At 45.9% G+C, this 23,021-nt stretch overlaps 1 long non-coding RNA gene across 1 annotated transcript in view; it reads right to left on the reverse strand.

Annotated features, from left to right (window-relative positions):
• The window catches only part of LOC146338793 (uncharacterized), a 414,064-nt gene that overhangs the window by 390,436 nt on the left and 607 nt on the right, over window positions 1-23,021 (reverse strand). The window lies entirely within an intron of this gene.

Raw genomic sequence — 23,021 nt, forward strand, 5'->3', positions numbered from 1 at the left:
GCTCCCTCAGCATCTTTCTTCGAACACCTATCGCGGCTGCAAAAAATTTGGCGACACTATACGTAAATGTCGAATTAGTGTCAGACAACAATATGCAGACATATTGTTGTCCTGTACGTCCCGGAAAGCGATTTATCAGTGGGGAGATGAGTGCAGCACGAATATCTCTATAAAATATACACCACAGCAAAACGTGCTCTGTAGTTTCTATCTGTTCCATGCCACAGGGGCAGAGGCGGTCTGACCAGGGGATCTTTTTGTACCGTCCCTCCAAAACTGCCGAGGGGAGTCCATTTAGACAGGCCAAGGTAAATGCCCTTCAATGTTTATGCAGTTCCAGTTGTTCAAGATAGGGTGCAGCTGTAACAATGTATCTATAGTCCTCCCTGAGATAGAATTCTGGGGCACTATTGAGGTCACTTTGTCTCTCAATATCTGCAATGCGCTGTTTGATAGTCTCCATTGCCTGATCAAAACCCATATTTAATAAAGTCCGCAAGGGAAGCCCCAAGAAAGCTATTTTCTGTTCAGTTGACTGAATCCAATTGGATTTAAAATCATCTTGCAAAATTTGTGGGGCAAGGCCAGTAGGAAAATATGACAGTCTAAGCCAGTACACAAGAATAGCCACCCAGACGCTAGCTTCAATTTTGATCTGGCCAGTCTCTAATCTTATCTTTGCATTGGAGACATCCCTAGGAACACCCAATATTGCCCTCAAAAATTTTGATTGTACACGTTCTAATGTCTGGATATTCGGGAAAGACCCCAATTGAGAGCCGTACAATAATTGCGCTAGTACTTTTGCTTGGTATAATTGGAGGGCTAAAGGGATATAGTGGTTGCCTTTCATTCTCATAAATTGTGCTATTGCTGATGAGCTTCTCTGTGCGTTTAATGCCACATATTTGCCGTGAACCTTCCTGGAACCAATTGCTTGGAAGACTACCCCTAAATATTTGAATTGGGAAACCTGCTCAATCTTATGTTGGTTTATCATCCATGATCTGATTTTTGGTCTTTTTGCAAAAGTCATGATTTTTGTTTTTTGATAATTGATCATCAGATCTTCTTCCTCACAGTATTCAGTCAACTTCCTCAATGCTCTTGTAAGCCCAATTGGAGTCCTTGAGATAATAGCAGCAGCATCTGCATATAGTAAAGTGGTTATATGCCTCCCCGCAATTTTGGGGGGATGAAAATCGGTATGGTTTAGCTGGTCTACCATTGAATTGATGTAGAAATTGAACAAAAGTGGGGCGAGAATGCAGCCTTGCTTGACCCATTAATAGAAGCATCGCTTCCAAATCCCGGGAAGTACTAGTTCCCCTCTACTCAGCACTGGTTAGGCCTCATCTGGAGTACTGTGTCCAGTTCTGGGCACCACACTTTAAGAAGGATGCAGACAAGCTGGAGAGGGTTCAAAGGAGGGCAACAAAGATGATCAGGGGACTGGAAACAAAGCCCTATGAAGAGAGACTGAAAGAACTGGGCATGTTTAGCCTTGAGAAGAGAAGACTGAGGGGAGATATGATAGCACTCTTCAAGTACTTCAAAGGTTGTCACAGAGAAGAAGGCCAGGATCTCTTCTTGATCATCCCAGAGTGCAGGACACGGAATAATGGGCTCAAGTTACAGGAAGCCAGATTCCGGCTGAACATCAGGAAAAACTTCCTGAGTGTCAGAGCAATACGGCAATGGAACCAATTACCTGGGGAGGTGGTGGGCTCTCCCACACTGGAGGCCTTTAAGACGAGGCTGGACAGCCATTTGTCAGGGATGCTCTGACTTGGATTCCTGCATTGAGCAGGGGGTTGGACTCGATGGCCTTGTAGGCCCCTTCCAACCCTACTATTCTATGATTCTATGACCCTTTTTTTGTTGGAACAGCCTTTGTAAGGTGGCCGTGAGCACTACATCTGACCTTAGGGGAGGTGTCCCTATATAGGGTCTGAATGAATAGGAGCAGGCACCTATCAATGTTGGAGGCCCCTAATTTCTTCCATAGTTTGACCCTCGAGATAGAGTCAAAAGCTGCCTTAAGGTCTATAAAGGCTACATAGAGCGAGGTGACCTTGTTTGAGATGCATTTCTCGATGAGATGCTGTAGTACCAAGCATTGATCTATGGTAGAGCGACCCTCCCTGAAGCCTGCCTGCTCCTCCGCCAATATCATATCCTGTTCCAGCCAGTCTTGAAGCTTCCTATATAAGTGCCTGGCGTATAATTTACCGATAGTACTTAATAAACTGATGGGTCTGTAATTTGCCAGGTCATCTCTCTTTCCCTTCTTGAATATAGGAACAATAATGGCAGAGCCATTATCTTTTTTTGGTGTTAGTTCTGGAAGGTGTTGTGGGTCTTCATAGAACTGATCAACCTCAGCTTCTTCGGCATCAGTGGTTGGGGCACAGACTTGAATTACTGTGATGCTGAATGGTTTGCCTTGGATTCGTACTGAGATCATTCTATCATTTTTAAGATTGTACCCCAGTACTGCTTTTCCCACCCTTTTGTTGACTATGAGTGCTACTCCATTTCTTCTAAGGGATTCTTGCCCACAGTAGTAGATATGATGGTCACCTGAATTAAATTCGCCCATGCCTGTCCATTTTAGTTCGCTGATTCCCAAGATGTCGATGTTCAATCTTGCCATCTCATGTTTGACCACCTCCAGCTTACCTTGATTCATTGATCTGACATTCCAGGTTCCTAAACAATATTGTTCTTTACAGCATCGGACTTTCTTTTCACCACCAGACACATGCACAGCTGAGTGTCCTTTCGGCTTTGGCCCAGCCGCTTCACTCTTTCTGGCGCTACTGGGAAATTCCCTCTGCTCTTCCCCAGTAGTATATTGGACACCTTCCGAACTGAGGGGCTCATCTTCCAGCGTCATATCTTTTAGCCTTGTGATACGTTCCATGGGGGAATGTATCATACGTTCCATGGGGAACATATCATACCTTCCATGGGGGAACGTTCTATGGGGTTTTCTTGGCAAGAATACTGGAGTGGGTTGCCATTTCCTTCTCCAGTGGACCACATTTTGTCAGAACTCTCCGCCATGACCTGTCCGTCTTGGGTGGCCCTGCACAGCATAGCTTATGGCTTCACTGAGTTACGCAAGCCCCTTCGCCACAACAAGGCAGTGACTATATTCAATTATTCTCATGTATTGGTACAGATCAATAGATGAGGATAATTGTGTGTATGAGGAAACACATGGGAAGTCATGTGGACTGGAAATAAACTGATAATCTTATATCTGTGTATATCACACATACATTTTGTTTTAAGACTTTAATATTTAATATTTCTGTTATGTTAGACATGCACATAATATGTCATGTTAGCGTTATGTTATGTTAGTCATGATGTTAGTCATGAGGAGGTGCAGGGAATGCTGATCAAATTTGCAGATGACACAAAATTGGGTGGGATAGCTAATACTTTGGAAGACAGAAACAAAATTCAAAGTGATCTTGATAGACTGGAGCGCTGGGCAGAAAACAACAGAATGACATTTAAAAGGGATCAATGCCAAGTTCTGCACCTCGGAAAAAGAAACCAAATGCACAGTTACAAGATGGGGGATACGTGGCTCAACAACACTACAAGCGAGAAGGATCTTGGAATTGTTGTCGATCACAGGCTGAATATGAGCCAACCATGTGATGTGGCTGCAAAAAAGGCCAATGCTCTTTTGGGCTGCATTAATAGAAGCATAGCTTCCAAATCCCGGGAAGTACTAGTTCCCCTCTACTCAGCACTGGTTAGGCCTCATCTGGAGTACTGTGTCCAGTTCTGGGCACCACACTTTAAGAAGGATGCAGACAAACTGGAGAGTGTTCAGAGGAGGGCAACAAAGATGATCAGAGGACTGGAAACAAAGCCCTATGAAGACAGACTGAAAGAACTGGGCATGTTTAGCCTTGAGAAGAGAAGACTGAGGGGAGATAGGAGAGCACTCTTCAAGAACTTGAAAGGTTGTCACAGAGAGGAAGGCCAGGATCTCTTCTCCATCATCCCAGAGTGCAGGACACGGAATAATGGGCTCAAGTGACAGGAAGCCAGATTCCGACTGAACATCAGGAAAAACTTCCTGTTAGAGCAGTACGACAATGGAACCTATTGCCCAGGGAGGTAGTGGGCTCTCCCAGACTGGAGGCATTCAAGACGAGGCTGGACAGCCATCTGTCAGGGATGCTCTGACTTGGATTCCTGCATTGAGCAGGGGGGTGGACTCGATGGCCTTGTAGGCCCCTTCCAACTCTACTATTCTATGATTCTATTATTCTATGATTCTATGTTTCTGTTATGTTAGACATGCATGCTTGCATATATGAACGACACCCTGTGTACTATTTGCCATGTGTTTGTTGTCATGGGGGGGAGGAGGCTGTACTGAGCATTAAGTCGATTTCCTGGCATTCAACTTTAATGCTTGAAGGGTTCAACTACAAGACTGGCTGCTAATCTCTTCTACAACCTGAAAATCCTCTTCTTTTTGTCACACAGGTGGGCACTTTGAGGTCAGCGAATGAGCTGTTATCTCCCTCATTTAGATTTGCAGAAATGGGAAGGTATATTTTTTCAGACTATTAGCCAACAATGGTGGCAGGTGAGGCATCCTTCATGCTTAAAACTAAACAGCTGAACTCGGGTTTGGGGCTCAGAAAGAAGGAGAATAACTCACTACTACTTGACCCTTTCTCCAAGACTGCAAAGACCCTTTTCTGAGTAGCTTCATGCAGTACGGAAAGCAAGAGCCTAAACACACTTGTCCGTCCACTTTTTTTTAGCATTTAGAATAGTCCCTCCCACTACCTCCAGCTCATGGCCCCCCACCACTCCCCGATGTAGTTAAATGGCTCATTGCACTTGTATGAGTGAGCTTCGCTAATGTGCAAATAACATCGTGCCAATAGCAGTGGGATTAATAGCCAAGGCCTCTAGAGAACAAAGGCGTCCAGATCCTTTGTTCTGGATTCCATCAAATGGAGATTTGAAAGCAGCAGGAGAAGGTATGGTTTGGTTGTGTGAGAGAATATTTGGCCTCTGCCTTAGTAGCGGCAGTGGCAGCATATGGAGAAAGCGAAACCAGCAAATCCCAGCATGCCACTAAAACAAGTGAATGAGAAGCCTGGAAAAAAGAGAAAGCAATGTTTGCATGTACAGATATCAGTTTCCCCCCCACAAAACCTCAAAAAGGTTTAAACTCCTCCCTCTGACTTTGAAGACTCCACCCCCTGTCCCCACTACTTGAGCCCAAATACAAAAGCAGACTCAAAGAAAAGGGGAGACGTTCTCACATTTGGGTTCATTCAGACCCAATTCCTCAACATGTGCTACCACATTTAAGACACTTCACCTTGCAGTGCCTGAACGTTGAGCAAAGTCCTGCTCTGTTCGCACATTCTGAACTAAACAAGACCGCTTGCAAAAAACCCCCCCACAAGATCCAAAATCTGGGGGAAATGTAATTTGAAAGGCTAAAATCCAACAGAAGTCTTACTTAGCGAAGACCCACTGAAATGATGGAACTTATGACTAACTTAAATCCCATTTATTTCAGTGGGCCTACTCTAAGTTCTGTTGGATTTTACCCGTTATATGCATGTCGGACCTAACAGCTCCATATCTGAGCCAAAAACCTTGCATCCCTGATCAGCTCTTTTGCAAGCTGATCAGGCACAGAGTTAGGAGGTATATTACAGCCACTGTTGCTCACAGAAATGTGGCTGTCCAGAACCCTGCTCTGCAGAGAAAGTGAGTGAGAGTGAGTGTATACAAAGAGGGATGGAGCAAAGTCATACACAGTAGTGGGAGGAGACACACATTAGGCGTTTCAGGCAAAGAAGGCATGTCTTCGACTGAGATTTGAGCAGAGATGGAGACAAAGGCAAAGTGGTGAGTGGGCTGGAGTAAGCCCAGGGGACTTTCCATTCTGAGTCACATGTGCTCGCTATGTGCTCCTGAGAGCTCCAATTGAATTGAAGGCCACCTGAGTACTCTCAGCAGATGTGTGGGCAGGGAGTTTCAGTCTGCTTCCCACCTCCTAGCTGAGCAGAGCAGAGCAGAGCAGAGGAAGCTGCTCCAGCTGGTCTAGGGGCTATACGAGCAAACAAGCTCCCAGAGAGCAAGCGATCAGAGCGAGCAAACAGGGAGAGCAAACAGGAATGTGGCAGGGGAGATCAAGGGAGAGGCCCCTAACAATTTTTTTGGCATTTTTTAAAATTTCTTTTTCTTGTAGCACACACTTCCATACCAGTGGGACTCTGTTGTTAACCTCCTGTGAATAAGAGGACAAAGCACAGACTATCCCATTCCAATCAGGAAGCTAGAAACATAAAGGGAATAGAGACTATGGAAGGAAAAGACTCTCCAGTGGTGGTGACCTGCAAGGTCTGTGCAATGTTTGTTTTCTTGCCTGAGATCAACATGGCCTACATGTGCAACAAGTGCAAGTTGATCATGCTGCTGGAAGAAAAAGTAAGAGGACTGGAGCGGCGAGTGTCAACCCTCCAGGGAATAACAGAAGATGAAGAGTTCTTGGACAGAACGGTGGAACTACAGCAGCAAAGCGAAGTACAGAAGCTAGAAGAGCAACAGCAAGCTGAGGCAGAACAGGAAAATGCTGAAGCTGGGAAAAATAAAGTAGAGGATACTCCTTGGAAAAGGGTGACAGTTAGGAGCAGAAGAACTAGAAGCCACTCTACACCAGTGGGAGCAGTGGAGCTATGGAACCCTTTCCAGGTACTTGAGGATGAGACTGGAGGACAGCCTGCAGAAGAAGAACTACAGGGGAACCTGCATGAGAGCGAGCAAGAGGCTGAAGGTCAGTCAAGCAGAGGCAAAGAAACCAAGGCCTACAACAAGAAGAGAAGAGTAGTAGTAGTAGTAGACTCCTTGCTGTGTGGGATCGATACCCGAGTATGTCGTGAAGACCCATGGACTCACCAGGTATACTGTCTCCCAGGAGGATGGATTAGAGACGTGACTGAAGGGTTGCCTCCACTCATACAGCCCACTGACAGGTATCCCTTTCTTCTCATCCATGTGGGAACAAATGATACCGCCAAGCAGAGCTATGAAGAAATCACATAAGGCTTTATACTTTGGGAAGGAAACTCAAGAACTTTGGGGCCCAGATAGTTTTCTCATCCATCCTTCCAGTAGTTAGAAGTTGGGTAGAAAAGGAAAGAAAAAAAACTCCGAGTGAATGTCTGGCTATGAAGGTGGTGCCAATGCAAGAGATTTCGATTCTGGGACCACGGGTTATACTTCCTGGAAGGTGGGCTGTTGGCAAGGGATGGGTTGCACCTCACAAGGGCTGGGAAGAATGTGTTTGGCCACAGCATGAAGAACTTCATCAGGAGGGCTTTAAACTGAATCCTACGGGGAAGGGAGATGTAAAGTTGGAGGCAACCATGGACGAAGGCTCATGCACCGCAACAGAGAGAACAGCTCTAATAGCGCCCAATAATAGTCTTCAGAAACATGTAGGAAGAAAGCCAGACTATGAAGCACATGGTCTTCGATGTCTATACACTAATGCCCAGAGTATGGGAAACAAACAGAACAAACTTGAACTCTTAATACAGGAGGGAAATTAGGACTTGATAGGTGTAACTGGGACTTCGTGGGATGACTCCCATGACTAGAATACAGCAATTGAAGGATATAACTTATTCAGAAAGAACAGACAATTTTCCCCATATTTGTTGGGAGACAAATTCTGCAAAACATGGCCCCTCCAAGAGATTCCTGACTTGTGTTGCTGATAACTTCCTCCTACAGAAAGTAGAGGAAAGAACCAGAGGATCAGCTATCCTTGACTTGATTCTAACCAACAGAGATATCCACTTTATCAGTGGATAAAGTAGCAGTTACGGGAACTCTGGGGGAAAGTGACCATGTTATACTTGAGTTCTTGGTTCTAAAGGAAGCAAAAGCCGAGTGTAGCGAAATGCGTACCCTGGATTTTAGGAAAGCCAAGTATAATAAACTCAGAACAATGATAAGTAAGGTCGCATGGCAAGCGACTCTAAAGAGAAAAGGAGTCCAAGATGGATGCGAGTTTTTAAAAAAGGAAATTCTAAAGGCACCATTACAAACAATTTCAACAAGAAAAAAAGTTGGAAGACAACAGAAGAAGCTAGTGTGGCTTCACAAGAAGCTTAGAGATGACCTGAAAACAAATAAGGAAGGAAGGCCAAGCTACAAGGGAAGAGTACAGGCAGGTAGCACAGAATTGCAGGGATGGCATCAGGAAGGCTAAAGCTGAGAACGAGCTGAGGTTAGCGAGGGATGCTAAAAGCAACAAAAAGGCTTTCTTCAGCTACGTGCATAGTAAAAGACAGAGGAAAGAAATGGTGGTTCAGCTACTAAATAAGGATGGCAAAATGATAACAGATGACAAAGAAAAGGCAGAGGTGCTCAATTCCTACTTTGGCTCAGTCTTCTCCCGAAAGAGGGTCTATGGCAAAGGCAAAGTACAGGCTGAAGGGGCAGGATTGCAGCTTGAGATCGATATGCATATGGTCAAGGAATACCTAATTACTTAAAATGAGTTCCAATCTCCAGGGCCGGATGAACTGCATCCTAGAGTAATAAAGGAACTGGCAGAAGATCTCTCAGAACCACAGTCCAATATCTTTGAGAAATCATGGAGGATGAGTGAAGTGCCAGATGACTGGAGGAGGGCTAATGTTGTCCCTGTCTTCAAAAGGGGTAAAAAGGAGGCATCTGGGAACTATAGACTAGTCAGTCTGACAACAATCCCTGGGAAGATTCTGGAGCAGATTATAAAGCAATCGGTCTGTAAGCACCTTGAAAACAATGCAGTGATTACTCCAAGCCAAGATGGATTTGTCAAGAACAAATTGTGCTAGACTAATCTGATCTCATTCTTTGATCAGCTAACCTCCCTTGTGGACTGTGGGAATGCTGTGGACATAATATACCTTGACTTCAGCAAAGCTTTTGACAAAGTGCCCCATGATATCCTAATGAGCAAACTAGCTCAAAGGGGGCTAGATGAAACAACGATCAGGTGGCGCAGCCAAGAGGCAAGCTCGTGAGGGCTGGGTGGCCGACTTGTGCCAAACACATGGTCACCTGCTGTTAGAACGAGCAGGGTGGCAGGGGGCAAGCCAAGGGTATTGTGGAAATGGAGGCATTAATGGAAGGCAGGGCAGAGCCTTCAAAGCTGCTTGCCATGCTCAGCAGAGGTCAGAGTAATGCCACATCTGTGCTAAGCAGGACTGATGTGGCATCGAGAACCCGAGACCTGGCTTTCTGAATAAATTATGAGCATTCAATATATTTGCTCTTTTGGGGTGTGATGTGTCTTGTTTCCACCAGCCAGGAGGACAAGTTTTCTGAATTGCACTTCCACTGAAACACCATTATTTCTTGAAGCTGCCCATTCCAGGAGGAAGTTGCCTGGGTGGAAGAGAAGTCCTAGGAAGTTCCCTTACAGTGAGTCAGACCTCTAGACAACCTAGCTCAGTAATGTCTCCAGCAGCCTGACCCCAACCTTGTGCCTTGCGGATGTGTTGGATGGCAACTCTCATTGCCATTGGCCATCCTGGCTAAGAAGGACAAGAGTTGCCATCCAACACATCTGGGCTGAGGCTCTCCAGTTTTTCAGACAGGAGCTGTTTCCCATCCCTACCTGGAGGTGCTGGGAATTGAACCTGGGACCTTGTGTATGCAAAGCTGGGGCTCTACCACTCAGCTACGGTCCTCCCCCCTGTTCCTTCTGCAGATGCTCCAGCCTTTAAGGTTTAGGCTGGGGGTTGCAATTTCCATGCAGTGGTGGTGGGGGGGGGAGTGCAGAGTAATCCCACAGTGCAAACCTCCAGCATTCCTCCTGCCCACCCACCCACCACCACCCTCTTCTGCAGTTCGAAGAATCCTGGAGAAAGACTCACGGGAAGCCTAACATGAATCTCCCAAGTCCACCGAATCCTCTTTGAAAACACATAAAAAAACGTATAATGTGCAATCAAGCCTTCTTGCTCCTGCATCGAAGACTTAAGCATGAACTTCCTTTCCTTCTGGATGCCAAAGCATCTTCTTGCTATGGGAAAGGAGGCTCTGTTTTGCAAATGGGACCCATCGCACAGGTGGCTTTCCCTCATCCTGTCTTCCTGACACATTTGGTTCATTCATTCTGAGCTGAAGCCTCCCCCTTGGGGACCCATTGAGAGGAGGAAAAACAGCGGAGAGATGTTTTGACAGCCATCTGGCTTCTTCCAGAGATGCAGGCTGCTCTATTTTTGGCAGCAGGTGGGGAACTTGTATGCAGAGCACGGACAGTCACAAAGGGCCCTGGGGAACACTCAGAGAGGAGAGCAAATAAAACCTTCTTTCTGCTCTCAGGTTTGGATGAGTGGTGGGAGGCTGATGTCAAAAGCAGGCCGGGGGGGGGGGGGACGGACTCATGTTTGCTTGTTGCCAGACATGTTGTCAAAACCCAGATTGCTTTGCAAGCAAACACACCCAGGCGCCAAGATGTTGTTTCTCGTTGCATTGGGGTTACAGCACTTTCCTTGACAAGAAGGGGAGAATCTCGTATGCCTGATCAAAACCCACCCTCAGGACTGATTCTGAGTCACTTCTGGGTGCGGCCCCTGAGCCAGGAGGTCACTGAGGGACATGCCATTTGTTCAAAGCTTTCCCCCACCTCCAAGCTCCACAGATTGGGTCAGGTGGAAGAAATGTTTGCGGAGGCGCCAATACATGGCCGCCCATGAACGTGCCACCTCACTGATGGTTATTAATGCTTTCTACTCCGAGGATGGAGAGGTGAGACTGCCTTGTGATTGCTCACAGCTGTCTCTGATTAACAGTGCATTTAGAAGTAGTTTTCCTTTAAAACCCCACAGCCATCTCATATGTCCCTACAGAAGGCGCTGACGCAATTGTGTGAAAACCCCAGACCCCATGAGCAAACTCATTCATCATTTGCTTCATGCTTGATGGGTGTCCAACATAAAAAAAAAAAAAAATCAACCTGTCAGCTAAGGGAACAAGCCCATCTTTGCAAAGAACCTGCTTCAAGATAGCCAGCATCATGCTTAAACAACTTCAGATTTATGTCTCACTTCAGTTACCTAACCAGAATTGCAATTGCAACACACCAATCATGGGACAAAGGAATTTCGCATGCTCTTTAAATGTGGAAAACGTGACAGAGGGGCTCCTGCAAAGTTCCCACTCAATGGGACTTGAGCAGGAGACATTTATTGGGAATTAAGACTACGTTATTTAGTTTTTTTCCTTTTATGCAGTTTTAGCTTCTTGCCTGCCAAACGTACATTGTTGTGGGATAACAACCCTTAAACTCACATCTCTCTTCAAGATGGTTAGATATTCAAAGGTTTGTCAGGCTTGAAAGAAACAGAGAAACCCCTACAACAAAGGTGCAGAACCTTGTTCAGCCCAAGGGCAGAATTCCATTTCAGAGAAGGTTCCGGGAGCCATATTCCAATAGCAGCCGGGACTGAAGATGAAAGGCAAAGGGGGTGAGGCCAACAACACCAGCCATGCCAGCCTCTTTTAGCTTCAAACTGCCAGTCACTAAGCCTTAGGAGGGGGATTTCAATCTTTTGGAATGGGGAGGGGGGAACTGCACAAAGGCTGGCAGGCCACCAAAGGGTTGCTTGTTGGGGAAGGGGGCGTGGCCACCGGGGACTTCTGCAGGACCAGAATGCTTCTGTACCCCTATTTATTTCTTTATTTATTACATTTCCATACTGCCCCATAGTCGAAGCTCTCTGGGCAGCTCACAAAAGTTAAAACATTAAAATACAATATACAAAGTTGAAAAGCCATTTACATAAAAGCATACGGACAATATATACAAACAACATATAACTAAAAACAACTAAAACAATTTTTTAAAAATCCAACAATAAAACAGCACAGCTTAAAAACGGTATACAAGAGTCAGCAAAAGGAACAAGAGACCTAAAAAGGGAAGGCCTGCGGGAAAAGCAGAGTCTTTAATGCCCGCTTAAAGACCTTCAACGAGGTCAGCAGGCGCGTTCCAACCGGCAGGTCCTTCCACAACTGAGGGGCGGCGAAGGAAAGGGTCCTCTTGTGTGTGGCTGCCAGTCTCACGTTAGGCAGCCGCAGCAGAGAGCCCTCCGAGGACCGTAGGTGGCGGACTGGGACACAGAGGAGGAGGCGCTCCCTAAGGTACCTTGGACCTAGACCATGTAAGGCTTTAAAGGTAAGAACCAGCAACTTCATATTTTTCTCAGAAACAAATTGGCAGCCAGTGTAAAGATTTTAAAACCAGTGTAATATGGTCTCCACGGGATGTCCCTACCCTATGAGATCAGTATTTTTCAGTTCAACCCTCTTTCAGCCAGGACACGTGAGTGCTTAAACCAGGAGTGGGCAGAAGGTAGATCTCCTGATGTTATAGACTTCAGCTCCTATAAGGCCTCGCCAACATGGCCAATAGTCAGGAATGCTGGGCCTCAAAGTCCAAAACATCTGTCCACCCTTGGCTTCAATGAACTGGAGGTGGGTTGTTGTTACTTCTAATAATACACAAAGCTGGGAAGGAAAAGTTCACAGAAAGATCTGCTAGTCAGAAGGTTCATTAGGATTGACTGATAGATCTCTGGGTGATTTGCAGTAGGTCAGCAAAAGTTTCTGACTCCAAATTGTTTAACGGCAGCTATAACAAAAAAACACAAGCCCTCCCCACAAAATTAGGCTGCTGGAATGAATATAACTGGTGTATTTGTGTGTGGAGGGGAGGTCAAAGAGTCGTGTGTATGTGGGGAAGGACTGTAAACTCAGTCCTGGTACTGAAAGCAAATTCTAGGACTAAGCATGTGGCCGGAGATGCCCTGCTCCTTTATCTTAAGTGCATGTTCACTCCCAGAGACATTCTTTTGCACCTGACTTTAGTTAGTGGTGGCTCTAGTAAAAAAAACAAAAAACAAACTCAAAAGCCTAAACAAAAGCCTAAAGTCTGCGCACACCCACTCTAGAAGTTCCAGTCTGTGAATGCTCCCCAAACCCTCACTTTGCGCATGCCCCAATACACTTCCTTCTTTAGTGCTGCTTATCATAATTGTGTTCTGGAGCACAATTTAAGTGTTAGTTCCTGTAAGAAGAGGCCTTCTAAAGAGTAGGCATGGCTAGGCAGAAAACAGTTCTTCCTCCCTGCAAATCTTGGGTCAGCATTTAAGCGAGAGGGAAGGTGGGGAGAAGGATGCAATTTTGAGACAGGGCCATCCAAGCATGTCAATGTCTTTCGCAGGAAACAGGAAGCTAGTCAGAACCACCCGCCATGGGGCACCAGGCCCAAAACAGCCAAATTGCTCAGAACCAACCAAAGAAGGACTTGCATGTTTTGCTTCCTTTGCTCTCTGCTGCGTTTTTGTGTCCAAGCCGATCAAGTGTTTGGCATTTTAAAGAGAGTGAGAAAGTAAATATCCTGACAAGCCCACATAATTAAGCCCTTCTAGGCTCCGTTTACAGTGACCTTTTTGTAAGTCCTTAGCAGTGAGCCAGAGAACGGAGCCAACCCACGTGGATAGGAAAACAAGAACCGGCGCCGTTCCAACATGGCTGGCAGGTCTAAATAAAAATTATCTCTAGTCAAAAACATCCCGAAACTGATTGGAGAGGGCTAACCCCGTAGGCACTGTGATGGATAGTGGCTGCTAAGAATAACCATCGTTTTATGTCTCTCGGATTCCAAAATCTGGGGAAGGAGGTTGTTAGGCCAAGTGGGCCAGAAGCAGGGGTGCGGTCCAAAACAAACAACGGTGGCGTCCAGAAGAGCAACCGAGGTTCACAGGGCCAGGCACAGGTGTAGAGTCAAAGCCAGGCAAGAGTCAACATCCATGACAGCAATCGGAGGAAATGGAGCAGAAGCTTAGGTAGAGTCTTCTCACCATAGACAAACTGCCTAGACTGAGAAACAAGCTTGGGGCTAGGACTTTATAGGTCCTGATGCACAAGGATTGGCTGATTTGGGGGGCAGGGAGTGTCAGCTGAGGGAATGCTGAGGCGAGCTGGCAGCCTGGATCCAAGCCCCCCCCCCCCCCGGCGCCTTAGAGGCTTCTGAGCAGTTGATCTGGGCAGACACACACACACACACACACCATGGCAGGGCCGGCCTAAGACACTTTGCTGCCTGACGCAAAGGACAAGATGGTGCCCCTTCCCATTCCCTGTACAAAAGCTGACTGGGCTGGCGGATGAATCTGTCTTCACCACTACTGATGGAACAACGTTCTCCACTGAACATGAAGGCAGCAGGCCAATGTAGGGGGCGCAGAGTAAGCTGCAAGTCTCATAGTTCTGTCCTTGGACACCTTGCTGCTGCCTCCCAGCATCTGCCGTCTAAGATGACCGCCTCACCCTGCTTAATGGTAGGGCCGGCCCCACACCATAGACTATCGCAGCACCACTCCTAGAGTTACCAGTTTACCATGTGAAAAGGCGCCCCCATCTCTGGACCAGTTAAAAAGCCAGAAACTGTTCTGCATCTATGGAAGTGGCCGGAATCTGTCTGAGTAAAAGTCGGGAGCATCATTTTCACTTAGTGGGCATGCTTAGTTTACATTATCCTCCACCGCATGCACGCTCAGGACACCAAACTATTGTGGTGAGCGCCCCAGTGCACCATCCACGCAGCGCAGCATTTCAGACTGCTGGGTGCAGGCCTACAGTTCTTTCATTGCTGTTGCCTCCAAAAGCTCCGTTGATGTTGCCGGAGCAATGTGGCCATGGCAGGCGTGTGGGGCTTGCTGTTATGTGTACTTCCTCATGTCCCCCCCCCACCCCCAGCCTGGTTCCAGTTCCTCCCCTCTGGCCCTGCCAGGAACCAGGGTTTTCCCAAACAAAGGCTGCCAACCCTGTCTTTCAAGGTGTGCAAATCTTGATTTCCTTTGTTGTATGCAATGACCTATTCTGCCAACATAGCTGGTCTGCTAATAAATAAAATTACTATTCATCATCATAGTGATGTGAGCCACTTTTGATGCTACCTTTATTGGGGACCAGCAGAAGGACCTGGCTTCGCACAGGTTGGAATAGACCCTAGTCTAAGACAGCGAAGTTTCCAGGCAAACCTATGCATTTGTCAGAGAGTTGGATACTTTGTGCCCATGCCGTCCAAGTGAAGCCACCCCTAGGCATGGCTTCAAGCCCTTTAGATTGCACAGCTATGTGCTGGTTAAGGAAGTCGACCTCTGCTGGCTAAGGAGGATGTTACTGCAGGCTTCAACCACATGGACACATTTGAATTAATGAATGTGTTTTAAAAACAAAATAACTTTGAGGTGCACATCCCTTGCTGTTGTTCAGTCATTAAGTCATGTCCGACTCTTCATGACCCCATGGACCATAGCACGCCAGGTCTTCCTGTCCTCCGCTCTCTCCCGGAGCATGCTCAAGTTCATATTCATTGCATCGGTGATGCTACCTAGCCATCTCATCCTCTGCCGTCCCCTTCTCCTTTTGCCTTCAGTCTTCCCAGCATTAGGGTCTTTTCCAGGGAGTTTTCTCTGCTCATTAGGTGGCCAAAATATTTGAGCTTCAGTTTCAGTATCTGTCCTTCCAATGAGCAGTAGTATGCATGCCAAGTTTCGGGTGTCTAGGTTTCATGGTCTTGGTGCTATCTTGCTGATTGACAGACATCCTTTTTCATTACTATAGATTTAGTCAGCAGCAATCTTTGTAACTGTGTCCCCCAATTAATTGGGGGGTCTTTTTTGTTAAAGCAAAGGTTCCTAGCTTAGAGAGAGGCCATCATAATTAGAGACAGAAAGGTCATTTAAAAAATCAGTTGGTGGTTCTGGGCAGGCACAGGCCTGCAGCAACCAGCAGTGATGCGTTTACAGATAGGACTGCTTACTATGTCCTTCATTTCATTATTTCCCCCAAATGAACATCACAGTGTGACCACAGTTGTATCAGCTTCTAATACATAACCACTGATAATTGTTTGCATGCTGCACAATCATTAGGCATGCTCTGCAATGCGATTCCCCCCTACCCCCATTCATGAGAAACCATAAAATTGGATTAAATTTCCACCATGACTAACCCATGAAATGGATTAATTTTGCCCTCTCCACTTGTACACAAGCCTCAGGCACTACACAAAAGAAAAGGGAAAAAAACCCAGGCAGAAACCTAAACAAACTTTCTGAAGGTTTAGAAGAAGAATAACTGGAAAAGCCCCGTTCTTGACACAGCCCTCTGCAGAGATTTGACCACCCTTCAGATCAAACGCCACTGATTGTCTAGCATAGCACGCAAGACCTCCCTAAATATATGCTGGTGTTCCTCAGCCCTGTTTCTTTAAAGTGCAAAGATTAGATAGATAGATAGATAGATAGATAGATAGATAGATAGATAGATAGATAGAATTTGCCGAATGAGGATGGGAAAATGGAGTAGAACCGTGGGTCAAAGAATTCAACTTTGGGCTTCTCTGTTGCACTTTAGGGCAATACTTGAATAAGAGTTAAGCATGCTGAAATGTACTGAGCTCTATTGACTTAGGGTGACACATTGTCAAACGCATCATCAAAAGAAGAGGAGAAAAGCGGGCACCAGTTTGCATAATATTTGCATATGCTAATCCATATGTATAGATTCAACTTTAGAAAATCTAAGTCTGATGTAAATAGAAATACAGTACATCTCGCGATAGTGGGGAATGCTGACCAGGCAACCGGTGGGCCTGCCAGGTGCTGTGGATGGGCAGCTTCAAGGCCCCTCCTGCTCTCCCTTCGTAAGGGTCTTTATCTTTCCACTTGACTTGGACTGGACAGCCCTTCAAATAGGGGATGACTTCATTACAGGACTCTTACGTGATAGCTCTTGAAAAGGAGGACCCCCACACACACCTGGCCACCCTACAATTGGCATAACCCTACCAATTTCTGGGCTGTGTTGTGTACTGGGAGTGCAGAACCCAGGAGTGAAGGGTTCAACCTCTCCACATGAGCTGGCTGAGGAAAGAAAACCCATGTGCTAACTCTCCCTAGCCCACTGTAAGCCAGTTATGCATCCCCCACCACCATGGCATAGGAACCAGCACACACACAGGGAAGCACCAGAAAAATAATGCTTCTAATACATACTGAGTGTCAAATCCCATGTGAAACAGGAGATGGACATCACCAGGTCGCCATGGTCTGGAGGCCACCCCCTGCAGACTTTTCCTGTGGCCGACCAAAATTTGCTTTCCAACAGGCCCTTGGAGAGAATGCACACAACCCCTCCAGCAACCACTTCACTACATTTCATTTTTTTTACTCTACTTTTCCCTCCAGAAAAGAAGCCTGAAGAAGCTGACGATAAGCCTGAAATGATCAACACAAAAATATCAATATTACAATCCGTATAGATCAGGAGTTCTGAACCTCTTTCAGCCCAAGGGCAGAATTCCCTTTTGGAGAAGCTTCCGGGAGCCATGTTCCAACAGAAGCCAGGACCGAAGATGAAAGGTGAAAGGGGTGAGGCCAAATATACCAATCATCCCAGCATCTTGTAGCTTCCAGAACTCACTACCAGCAACTAAAACATGGCTTGGAGAGGCATTTCAACCTTGGAGAATGGGGGGAAGGCAACACAGAAGCTGGGAAACCACCCAATGACTGGGGTGGGGAGAGTGGGAACCATCGAGTAATGTAGCAAAGGGGGAATGACCATCCGGGGAATGCCCGCGGGCCAGATTTGGCTCCCAGGCCTGAGGTTCAGCAGCCCTGATATAGAGAGATGGAATATATACATATATCAAAATGACGAGTCAACCAGTCCCATGCCATACCAAATCTTCAATGACCAACGAATGGATAAATAGAAAACATGTTCATGGTGAATCTAGCATCCAAATGCAACCAGAATTCACAGATTCGCACACTGCCCAAGTTCATATGCAGTCCAAAGGGCACCAGATTGGGGAAGGCTGCTGTACTCTGTTTGGCAGCAGCTCTGCGGGGTCTCAGGGAAGGGCCTTCACTTGATCTGCTTCCTGAGATCCTTTTAGCTAGAGTTGGTAGGGATGGAACCTGGGCCTTCTTGTAGGCAAAGCATGTGCTTTACCCAGTCCCACATCCAAGGTGTGGAAGTGGAAGGACCTTGGATAGCTCCTTTAGAGTTCCAGCTTATTCTGCCTGAGACCCAGAGCAGATTCACCACCCCATTGACATCAGAGCCACCAGCCTCCACTGGCTTTACTGCTAAGCTCCCTCCCTGAGATTCCCCATTGGACTGAGTCTAATGCAAAGGTAGCATTGCTAATAGAATTAAGGGCCTTTCAATTCCTCTGGAAAGACCTGCTGTCTCTTGCATCATCATAGCCACAACGGATGCCTAAGGTGGGTGCATTGCCTTTGCCAAAAAGGGGACAAAAGGGGCCACAGATTTGCATAACATTTGCAAATTCTAATTTATATCTGTTTTTCATTGTTGAATTGCTCCATCATTTCATTTCTGTTATAGATTTTGCAATGTTGTACAGGTTTTATTAATGGCTTTTGGCTTACAAATAAAGGACTGGAGTGGAAATTTGGCTTGAAAATTTAGAAATACTTACTATAATTTAAACAGGAATGCAATATATCTGACCACAATGGAGACAACATGACCTGTGTACCTGCCTACCCAGTCTGCTGTCCAGGTGTTCACTATTCAGGAGCACCTGCTGTTCTCTCCCTTTCTATGGCTCTATATCTTTAAGGAGGCTTTAGGGCAGACAGCCCTTCAAGCAGAGGGCACCTTCAAAGAAAGGACTGTCCCCACCATGAGTGCCATTTTGGGTAGAAAGGCAGAGTACTAATCAAATAAATAAAATAAATATGTGGACACACTACAAATGCTTCATCCACTTCTCTTGGAGGACTCACCTGCCCCCGGGAAGGAGGACCTCACTGGGAGAAGCCACGCATCCATAAATCTACCTGCCTCGATGCAACTTTTTTTTCCTGATACACACCACTGGGATTTATGTTTTTCATACAGCTTGCAAGATGGGGTGGGGAGGAGATATATCTGCTAGGAAAATGTGACTGTCCCATTAGTCTGTCTTGAAGTTTTGTAATGGAAAACAGGCACCTAATAAAAGCAGCATGGGGGGGGGGGACACACACAAAAGAAAAGGAAAAGGGAAATCAAAATCATATACCACACAGAGGGGGATGCCAAATCTTGAAATAGAAAAATTGTAGTATCTGGGCAGGGCTAATGGCAGAGCCCATTGGATCAGGGACAAGAGCTTTTGTAAACCGCCCAGAGAGTTCAGCTATGGGGCAGTATAGAACTATAATAAATATAATAAATAATAACAAGAGCAGGTCTGAGGGTGGAGCCCCAAGCTGGTGACATCTGGCAGGTTTTTGGCCAGGGTGGAGTCTAGAGGGGGTTTGCTACAACTGAGGAAAGTGCCTAACCAAAACCCCCTGTGTATTCTTCTTTGGTGTGTAGCTGGGGAAAAATAGGTGAGAGGGGGGAAACTGCCCTTTCCCATAAGAGGAACCTTACTGAATCAGGCCAAAGGTCTATCTACGCCGTCATCGTGGTTCTCACACTGGCCAACAAGATGCCCATGAGAAGCCCACAAGCAGGATGTGAGAGCAAGAACCCTTTCCCACGAGCCCTTTCCCATGGCTGTTCCCCAGCATACTGCCTCTGATGCAGGACGTAGCATTTAGCCATCATGACAAATAGCTATTGTTAGCCTTAATCTCCATGAATTTATCTAGCCCCCTTTTAAAACCATCTGAGCAAGTTGGCAGCGAATTCCAAAAATGAGCTAAACGTTGAGTGAAGAAGTCCGCCCTTTTGTCTGGTTCAGTCGGTGACCCTGGAGTGTTCTGGTATTAGCGCTGGGGGGCAGGGGGGACACAGCAACATCTCTCTTTCCACCTTGGCCACACCATGGTAATTTTATAAAAAACTATCATGTGTCCATCTCTATTCCCATCCCTGGTCCACTGTTGCCCTAAACTAAAAAGCGCCAAGTTCTCGAGGCTTTCCATGTAAAGAAGGTGTTTCAGTCCTCTGGTCAGTTTGTTTTTCTGGCAAATGAGCCAAAAAGCAAAACCTCCAGGCAAGATCGTTTTTTCCCTCCAGTTAGTTAGCTGGGAGCCATTAAGGTTTTGACATTTCAGGCTCTATGCAGCCTGGGACCCAGGTATCTAGGAACGTTGGAAGCTGCCTCATATTGAGTCAGACCCTGGGTCCATCTAGCCCAGTGTTGTCGGCACTGACTGGCAGCAGCTCCCCAGGGTTTCAGGCAGGAGTTTTTGCAGCCCTACCTGGAGGTGCCAGGGATCGAACCTGGGACCTTCTGCTTGCAAAGCAGGGGCTCTACCACTGAGCCACAGCCACTAAAGGACTCCCTTCCTGCAATTTTCAGAGAAGCTCGTCTTCATCAGGGATGGACAAACCTATCAATTTCAGTCTCTCTCAGTTTCTAATTTTTCCAATCCGAGTTCATCCGAAACTCTGAGACTTTTTTAAAGTTTGCATTGAAAGTCACAAGCATTTTTATGCACATTTTTGTACACGCTATTGCCTATTATACACATTTTTGCAAGCCATTTTTCTAATAGAATTAAATTGGAGAATTCCATTGCAAAATTCCTGTTTGCATAAGATTTGCATATGCTAATTCATATGCATGAGTGCAGATTTAGAAATAATTGCTGTTATTTAAATTGAAGTACATTTCACCATAGCGGGAAAGAATGTGACTAGGTGAGCTGCGTGTCTTTTCAGTTTTCTGTCCAGGTGCTAACTGTTGATGTTTACACTGGACTTGACCCTGACAGCCCTTCCAATAGAGGATGCCTTCAAACAGAGGAGTGTCCTCTGTCAAGTACTGCACATGGCCAACCTATTCTTCATTCTCCTCCCAACTTTTGGGATCAGGCAGTTGATGACTGGGGAGACAGAGACTTTTCTAGTGTGGCACCCAAACTATGGACACTCACTTCACCTGGCACCACCATTCCCATCTTTTTGGAGTGTTGACAGTATGTACTATGTACCAAATTAGGTTCACTGTATTTTTACCAGTTTGTAGCAGTATGTAAGTTCCTTGTGTTAGTTTTTTAGCTGCTGCTTTAATGTCCTGCTTTTATCTTTGAAGTTTTATTGATGCTCATCTTTTAGATTGTATTTGACTGCATTTTTTGTAACTGCTTGTCCTTGAGCGCTTTCACATCGAGAAGTGGGGCACGGATCATGTAAATAAGCAAACAAATATATTCTACACGCACCAAAGGTAAGCAAACCGATACAAGGTAAGCAAACCGATACGAAATGGATGATGGACAAAAGCGTTCCCCTAAAAAGCGTAAGACACGCCACCTCTCCACATCACAGAAAGGGCTGTGAACAACAATGCAAGTAACCCATTTTCTGCATACAGCTTGCACATGAGAAAAAAAGCCACCAGGCTTTCAGGATTCTGAACTGGGATTAGAGTCAAAGTCAAAGTTCATGTCTGCTTTAGCGACATGTGAGGTAATAATGTACTCTGGGTATGTACAGAGTGTGTGTTTTTCTTTCTAATTGTAACCACAGCCAAGAGCCTCAAACCATCAAGAATACAGAGGGCAGGACTTCCAAACTGTAAAATGCAGCTTCCAGATCATTTCGGGGCCTGGCATTTCTCTGCTCAGGAATTAAAGTAGCAACGCTGGGCTAGAAGGCCCTTCTTCTTTTTCTGTTGCCACACACATCTGTCCAGGTGCTATAAGGTATAAAATAAACCTAGGGGATATAACTGGAGCCAAGCCTCCCACAGGCCTTCAGCTAAATCATCAAGAGAAGAAACAAGAAGGGGAAAGAAAAATGGTGTGAGAGGAGATGGAGCAAGGCGATTCTACCTCTCTTTGGACATTTGTACTGTCAGTTGAGAATCCTCACCTAACAGATTTAAGTAAGAGGGTGTAAAAGCCTATCTGTGATCCAGTTAACTCCCTGCCACTGGGGCAGAAAAGCAAAGCCATATTTACAGTTCTTTAAAAAAAGAAGTCTGTATCAAGCACCTAAATAACTTTTACAAATTTGCATGAGCTTATTCATTTCCCTCAGTCCATCCTAAAGGAAATCAACCCTGAGTGCTCATTGGAAGGACAGATACTGAAGCGGAAGCTCAAATATTTTGGCCACCTAATGCAAAGAGAAAACTCCCTGGAAAAGACCCTGATGCTGGGAAAGATGGAAGGCAAAAGGAGAAGGGGACGGCAGAGGATGAGATGGCTAGATAGCATCACCGATGCAACGAACATGGACTTGAGCACACTCTGGGAGAGAGCACAGGGCAGGAAGGCCTGGCGTGCTATGGTCCATGGGGTCACGAAGAGTCGGACATGACTGAACGACTGAACAACAACAATTCATTTCCCATGATTTATTTTGCTTCCTCTAATCACAAGGAGGAGCTTAAAATGGTACATGCTGTCACTGTTCAGCTCCCCATGTCTAGTTTCTGAAATTTCACCAGATAATGCCCCCTGTTTCTAGTCTATCCTTGCAATCTTAAGGTCTAGAAACTTACTTTCAAAAAAATAGAAGAGGACTGATATTTCTAGAATGCTCTTTTGTTTGCCCCAAACCAATTTGCTGTGCAGTGCAATAGCAGAATCCACACAGTCCGTTTGAAAAAAGTTAGTCGTAATGTGAGTAAACACCATGACCTCACACACACACACACACTGAATATGCAGTCTGAAGAAGACGCCTCTACAGTATCAAAGCTGGCAGTGCTTACTTGGTCCAAAGGAAAGGTACTGGCTCATTCCCTGGGACAGGGACAGATGCAAAAACTTTGATCTATAAAACTTTGTTCATTAACAAAACGGTACAAGTGTAAATGTTAAACATTTAAGTATTAATTCATTGATGATACATTTATACTAAACGTGTGTGTGTGTGTGCTAGAAGATTCTTGATCACACTTTCGTTGTTTAGGGCAAAGGGATTTACAGGTGGGCACTGCCCTCTTCTCTGCT

Source organism: Heloderma suspectum, chromosome 8 (genome assembly GCF_057233095.1).
Source record: "Heloderma suspectum isolate Gila_16-S chromosome 8, 16-S_ref, whole genome shotgun sequence".
Taxonomy (NCBI): Eukaryota; Metazoa; Chordata; class Lepidosauria; order Squamata; family Helodermatidae; genus Heloderma; species Heloderma suspectum.